General features: G+C 43.7%; 1 protein-coding gene across 1 annotated transcript in view; it reads right to left on the bottom strand.

Annotated features, from left to right (window-relative positions):
* Positions 1 to 7,470, bottom strand: part of KLF3 (Kruppel-like factor 3 (basic)) — a 28,862-nt gene that overhangs the window by 20,496 nt on the left and 896 nt on the right. The window lies entirely within an intron of this gene.

Here is a 7,470-nt window from a genome sequence, read left to right on the forward strand (position 1 = left end):
CCATGAGCTAATATTCAAAAGTAAACAAAAGAAACAGAAAAGGGCTCTAAAAACATCCAGCATGTTCCACACCCAAGTCCCCTTCCTCCTAGCTTCTGCCTGGAAAAGTTTGCCTGTCTCATCTTCCACTTGGTTATTATTTTCTGCTCCTTCACCGTAGGAACCTCGGGTTTCCTTTAAGCCTTTCTCCAAAACTCCCTTCCAGGTCTACACTTGCCCTGGGGAGCCAGGCTCTCAGTGTCTGGGAGACTGTTACTGGGGCTTTTCCGCCTCTGTCTTGCCACTCCTAGTTTCTCGGCCACTTGGATCTGCCCCTAAGCCTCCTGCCACCTATGTTTCTCAAAGTCCTCTTCTCGAGGAGTCTTCCCCAGCAGACTCCAACTGGAGTCCAAAGGGTCCCCAGGACTCACAGAGTGGGTTCAAGCGCCCACACTCTGCACCCTTTCCCAGCCAGCTGCTCTGGGCTCCAAAAAGCGCCCTTCATGCTGGCTGCCCCTCCCCCCATGCCTTTGTTCATTTTTGGCCCCGATGCTGGGCAACCGGCTAGGAATGCCCCGTCCCCTTCCGGCTTATCTAAATCCTCCTAATTCTTCAAAGATCAGCTCAAGGCCCTCCCCACTCTGCACCCAGATGACTGACCCTGGTCCCCCAGAGCCCTCCTCTTACCTAGATAGGCTGTGTCTCTCAATGGCCAGTCTCTGACCAGACCTCAAGGAGGGGAGTGTCTCATACTTCCTTCCAGGCTTCCCTCCCCACTTCCCAAAGATCAGCCTATTCACCAAGTGACCATAATATTTGGGGGGGGGGGAGGCGGACGTGGGGGGGTAGATAGGCCCAAAGAGGGGTATGAGAGTACTTGACCACAGTAGTGTTCTGCAGGCTTCTTCCTCTGAATACATGTGAAATCTCTCTCAATAATCAGGACAAGGACTCCCTCACTCAAAAGAAAACCTATTAAACTCCCCTTCCGAGGACCTTTTCAGCCTCATCCTCAAAGAATTTTATTACCTACCTAGGGATATCTTCTAAACAAGTTTAATGCCAAGCTCCCCACTGCTTTAAAATTGAAAATAAGAGAAACAGTTGTAGAAGGGCTTACTTTTTTGAGGGTTACTCCTATTGACCAAGGAAAGCCAAGGGTCAAGTGACAAGCTTCCTGCTGATCGCCACCACCTTTGTGACTGCTGGCCACCAGCTGTGGTTCTTTGCATGGACTGTGTCATGGAATGCCCAGGAGAGGGGATATGACCTTCCCGTTTTTGCTGAGAGCAATGGAGCCGAGAGGTAAAGCGATCTGCCTGAGGTCACACAGCTGCTAAGTTGTGGAGTCAGGATTTGAAGCCAAAGCAGTCCGACTTCAAGGCTGCTGGACTTGTTCCACTCCACCACCTTGCCGGGCAGAGGCCATCACACCACCGACAGCCATCGCTGGGTGGCAGTTTCTGCCACGCTCTCTCCCTGGGGCTACGGACCACAGGCACAGTGGGTTTACACTAGCACCGAATTCAACTCCCAAATGGCCCCTGCTGCCCAGTCTCCCTTCGCGTGCACGCTTGGACGCGAGATCAAAGGCCCAAATTAGGTTATTATTCTTCCTAGCACATGCACCTGCAAACTGGTCCATAAAACTGCTGAGAAAAATTGGCAGCTTTACCCCAGCGAATACGGAAATCCTCATAATAACTGTACAAAGGTGGAAGGGTTAGGTCTTCATCCCCATTTTAGAAATGAGGAAATGGAGGAACAGAGGTGAAATGACTCGCCCAAATTCGCAGACTTGGAGTCGGTTAGAGTTGTCGCCAAGAACAGAAGTGTTTCTGCCTGCGGACCCAGCGCTCCTTCTGCTCTGCTTTGGAGTCTGAGCTATAGCAGTGACCTGGATGGAAAATCATCTCATGCTGGGGTCACTCCCCCAGTAAGGGGGTGGGGGTGGGGCAGCAGTGGGCGGTGCCAGGGGTGGTTCCAGTGGGCAATTAAGATTTCAGCAGCCTTTTCAGGTTGGATCACTTGGGTACTACTACTCCACCCTGTGGCCTGAGAACGCTAACTGCACATAATTTGAGATTAGTACTAGTGAGTAGGTGCTCAATAAATACTTGTGAGATGAACAAACGAATGGATGTCAAAAGATACTGCTCCAGTGTGCCAGTACAAAGTGAAGGATGAGGCTAAACAAGGGGCCAGGGGCCAGACATGAATGATTGTGTACCAAGATCTGCACAAGGAAAATCTACCCAGGGCTCAGGAAAGCTAGCCCGAAGGCTTCTAAAACCGAAAATGCAAAGTAAATGGGAAAACTTGGGGAGAGAAAAACTCCCTCTGGAGAACGAAGGGGAACAGGTAACCTAAACGCACTGATGAAAATAATTCTGGAGTGAGAAGTTCTGGAAGGTACCAGAGTATAAAGTGCGAGAACAGATAAAGGAGTGGATTTCAGTGATTAGCCTCAAAGAACAGCAGTTAGTAGAAAAAACAGCATATAGGTCAAAGGAGGAAAAAGACCCACTTATTCACAGGTCGCTCTCCAGGGTACAATGTACTGACCTCAATGTCCATTTGAGCTCTCATGTCTAGATTTGGCCAAATTCCACTGATCTGGTTTGAAACTAGCTTCAGGTCATCCCTGGAGATCTGGGCCTTTCAGAGATGGCAACCTTCTCGAGCAGCTTTTCCAGGTTAAGCAGAGCTCTTCAGGGTCTCCCTGGGAAGAGGTGTACCCTTTCCTGGAGGACAGGTCAGGGGTAGACCCTGAAGGGCTACTTAAACTTGCCTATATTCTGCCTCCAGTTCCCCTTAGTAATTAGATGGGGGAAATGATAATGTATTCAGCCTGCCAACACAATGGAGTGGGTTTCAAACCTGTTTTGCTAGAGAAAGATTCACTATTAAACTCTCTGACCCAGGAATACAAATCCATTGACAATTTTTTAATATTCCATTTAATTACGCAGACATTCCCCTCAAAGGCTGAAAGACAGTTGAAAGGGCTTACACAGGCACACACACACACACACGCACACACACAACTGGGAGAAAATGGTCCTAGGTCTGGTTCAGAAACTGGCTGCAGCAGTGTTTCCTTTATGACTACTAAATTTCAAGGAAAGAGGAGTTGAGGGGTGGGAGAAAGCCAAAGCCGGCTCCTCCTTCAGACAATGCTATCCCTTATCAGGGCAGACTGCTGTCTGGTTTCCTGTCTCGAGCTCTGGCATGACTGCTTAAGATGAGAGATGGGGTCTATAAGAAAAGGGACACATCAGACTTGAAAATAAGAATGCCAAAGACCATTACAACCCTTCTCTCCCACCCCACTGCAAGATGAATTTGGAGTATCTAGCAAAGTAGACAGCAACTGTCTTAGGACTTGAGGGACTGAAGCACTGCAGAAAGAATCCTAATTTCCAGAATATAATTCCTATGATCTAAAGAGTGAAGTTACTTGTATTGATTGTCCTATTTTTCTTAAATGTGGCCCGGAGGTGAAAAGTAAGCAATACCACCAAAGCAAACTGTTCATTTTAATGCAAAAATGTTGCTATTAAGAAGCTAGAGGGCAGAGGGAGAACAAAATAGGGTTGAGCTGGGAATGGTGATTTGTATGGTCATGAAACTCTTACTGCCATTTAGTTTTGTAATTATAGCGACTACCAGGCTGGTATAATTTTTCCCAGTTGTTCAGTTCAGCATTTAAACACTTGAAGAATTTTTTTTCTGATCAAATACATTAGACTATAATCATCTCTATTAACTACTTCCCTCTCCTCCTCCTCCCCAAAATAGGAGGAAAAAATGATTTGGGCTAAGCCAAATACTTTAGTCTACCAAATTTGGCTGGCTTCTTAACAACTTTGAAATTAAAACAAAAAACTTGCTTAATTTTGTATAATTAACATTTTAGTTTAAAGGCTTCTTGTCCTACAAGTCAACTTAATATTTCAAGTTCATGTTCCCCCAAAGGAAAAAGAATCTTACTGCGACTTTCAAAAACTCTTTTTTCAGTAACCTGCTAGTTTATTCTGGGAGCTCTCATCATATAGTTTATTTCCCTTTTATACATATAGAAAGAATGTGATGGGATGTGAAATTAAAACCAATTATCTACCATCAAATTTTGGAAGGGTAAGGCGTGGTCTGCTGCCTGAGCCAGGCTTGCAATTTATTCTACTGGAGAATATTGTAAGTGATCCTTTCAAATTTTCAAGAAAATCCAAAAACAAGTTTAAAAAGGAAACCTGTAGAAACTCTCTTTTCTAGCCATTGCTTTAAAACTTACTTTCTGAAGACCCAAATGAAAATTTGTTTGTTAAAGCAGATCTAACTCAGAAATTCATTAACTCACATGAATATTTAAAAAATGAGATTGTGGAAAAAGTTGCTTCTGTAACACAGTTAAAAGCCTTCTCCTCTTGTTTTCAAAATACAGGAATTTTTTTCCCAAGCTGTCATTAAATGAATTTATGTCCAGTTCTTTTGAGCTTTTTATTCTTAATCAGTGGGAATGAGATGTAGATTACAGTAAAACTGCTGTCCTTAGAAAAAGCGTCCTAACATTTTAATCTTTGCCTTTAAAAAGAAATAATCCTGGGATTTTCTAAATGCATCCTACATTCGGCTTCAGTGCTTTTTCTAAAGATGTTTTCTTTCAAGCATAAGCAAGACTTTCAAGTCAGCCCAGGCTGCCCTTCTGCCCCCATTCTCATCCTCCAGTCCACGCTCCGCTCCTGGGCTTTGAGTGTCAGTGTTAAATGTGAACAAGGGAGGCAGGAGGCCCAGATCTTGCAGTAATGCTACCACCTCTGAACTCTAATATGGAGATCGGGTCCAAAATTGTCAACTTGAAGTGAAAATGCCTATCCTCAAACATCCTACCCACCTCCAAAGAATGAAAATCAACAAGCTCCTTTGGATTTCTAGCCAATACGCACAGACGTTTTCCTAAAATTAGTGTGGCCAAGAAAAAATTTAATAAGGTAAAAGTATTTATCTGCCCATATAAACACTGGAGCAAAGGGTGCATGTAAAAAGGTTAACTGACTTCTCATTATGACATAACGCAGGCATCTTAGGCAACTGTAAGTGTGTAAAGACATGATAACTCCCTGGGTGGGGAGAGGGAGTTCAGGGGCAGGGACCATGGCCTGGTCTGGGCTACTGATCTACCAGAAAACAGCCTGAAACAGGAAAGAGCACACATATGCCACTTGGAATGTATGACGCAAACCCCAGCCTTGAAACAAAGAACAGGAAACAGCTCTGCTGGCTGTGCTGGAGAGAAAGCACAGAGAAACATTTAGCCAGCCCTCCCTGACCCTATATTCATGAGCAGCTGGAGTTTTTTAAGACAACAACAGGGGGGTGGAGGTGTTTGTTCTATGGGTGTGAATAATAACACTAGCTTTATACAGAGGACCTGCCCTATTTACAAATAGGAGCTTCCACATATAGTAAACATCCTAAGTGAACATGGGATTTTATCATATTCAAGCAGCAGAAACCTTCCTAATTACCGCCAGCCTCTCTCCTGATTTCTTTTGTCTCATTCTCCTCATCCCCGTGGCTGGTCTCTAGCTATGATCAAATTCTAGGTTAGGGTAAAGATTACTGCTGAACCTCAGAGCATGCATGAAGAAAGAGGCCAGAGCATTGCTAAGAACTCAGATGACAATTCGTTGATTCCACAAGACTCAAAATTGGACTGATTTTAAGTGACCCTTAGAGGACTAAATTCCAATGACAGAGTCTGAGACAGCTAAAGTCACCCCAATTTTTCAGTCTTTTTCAATTGCATAGTCAAAAACAACTCGCACAGTTGCACATCTGCTCTACAAAGTACCCACAGCAACAGAAATTCACCTTCTCGGAATCTAATTCTATTCCTGACATTCATTTTATCCCAAACTCCAAAATCTGTATAATAGAGTATCATTCTTTAATGAGCTACTCAATATCTATTTCTTTTAGGCATTTTTTAATGTAACAAATTCCATTCATAGTTCTTTTCCCATGATTTCTCTTTATTTTGCTAACTAGGACTGTTTAACCCAGCTATCCATTATCAGAGATTTAAGAAACTGTGTGTAGATATAACTACAGGTAAATAAATAAATAAAAACTAAGGAAAACCCTCAGCATCACTGTGTCCATAGCAACCAGAAGACTGGGTTTTAATTTAGAAACTTTGCAGTGAAAAGAAAAAAAAAAACAAAACAATTGCTTTCTCCAAAGCTATGTTTTATATCTGAGGTTGTCTCAGCAGATACTTTTCTTTGTTATTCTCAAATTAGGATTTTTATGCTTACATTCCCCTTGCAAGCCAAATGCTGCTTTTAGCACGTCTCCATTGAACTATCAATGGCACATTAGGTTTTCTTCTTCTAATAATGCTATGTCTAAAAGCCAACCCCACTGACTATACAGAAAAGGATCTATCTGTTCTCTAGGGAGTTTAAATTAATCAAACATCTCATTTCAAGTTTCTGTTAACAGCCTAAGGTCAACTAACATACTCCATGCTTCAAGCCAGTAGAAACTCATTTTTCCATTCCCTCTTTAAGAAAATACTGCTAACTTTTAAAATTTTGGAGATGTTAAAGCTATCAGACTGCTTTTCCCTAACAGCAAATCTTCAATCTGGTTAAGCACTATCACCCAGATGGATTTCTCTTACAAAAATGCTCCTCAAATGTAAAAGCACCAGGAAAAGGACAGTACAAAATTGTGGAAAAACCCATGATGAACAAATGCCCTATTCCCCACATGATTTTGCTTACAAATTACAGATACCAAAATCTCTGTGAACTCAGAATTCCATTTCATACTTCCCCCATGTACCAGACTCCTGTGATATGACGATTTGCGTGTCTTGGGCAATACTAATAGAAAGACACATTAGTTAAAAAAAAAATCAGTGTACAATGTTTATTTTAGTGAAACACAAAAGGTAATCAATTTCCAATTTCTGTTTAACCTAACTTACTAAATCACATCCATACGTTCTTCATCTAGTATTATTGCATACTACTTGCTATAAAATGTAAATCATAAAGAACGTTCTTCTGCTATCTGCCAAAAGGACAGATATGACAATTCCAGGCATTTTCTGCCATCTCCAGAGAAGGCCACTCTGAAATGTTAGGTAAGTCCCAAGGGTCCGGGTCCAGGGATCAGTCTCTTGGGTCCCCACCCGCGTTCTGGTCCCTAACGCTGCAGGCTGTTGCCTAAGGCGCTCTCCGCCTCCAGCCACGCTGCAATCCTTGTTCCAGGCACTGCGGCAGGTTCTCTCTGTGCCCCGGAGGACGCTCCAAACCTGGCCAGCTCTTTCCTCCTGCCCCCGAGGATCCAGACGCCCTGGCAGCTCCTGGGCTCCAGGACCGAGAATGGGATGTTGTCTCCAGTCCCAATTGCCCCAAGTTTCTTCCCAGAGGGCCCGGGAAGCTGCTCCAAGTTTGCTCCAACGGGCGAGCGGCCGCG

Source organism: Condylura cristata, unplaced genomic scaffold (assembly GCF_000260355.1).
Source record: "Condylura cristata isolate star-nosed mole 26May11 unplaced genomic scaffold, ConCri1.0 scaffold00012, whole genome shotgun sequence".
In the NCBI taxonomy this organism is placed as follows: domain Eukaryota; kingdom Metazoa; phylum Chordata; class Mammalia; order Eulipotyphla; family Talpidae; genus Condylura; species Condylura cristata.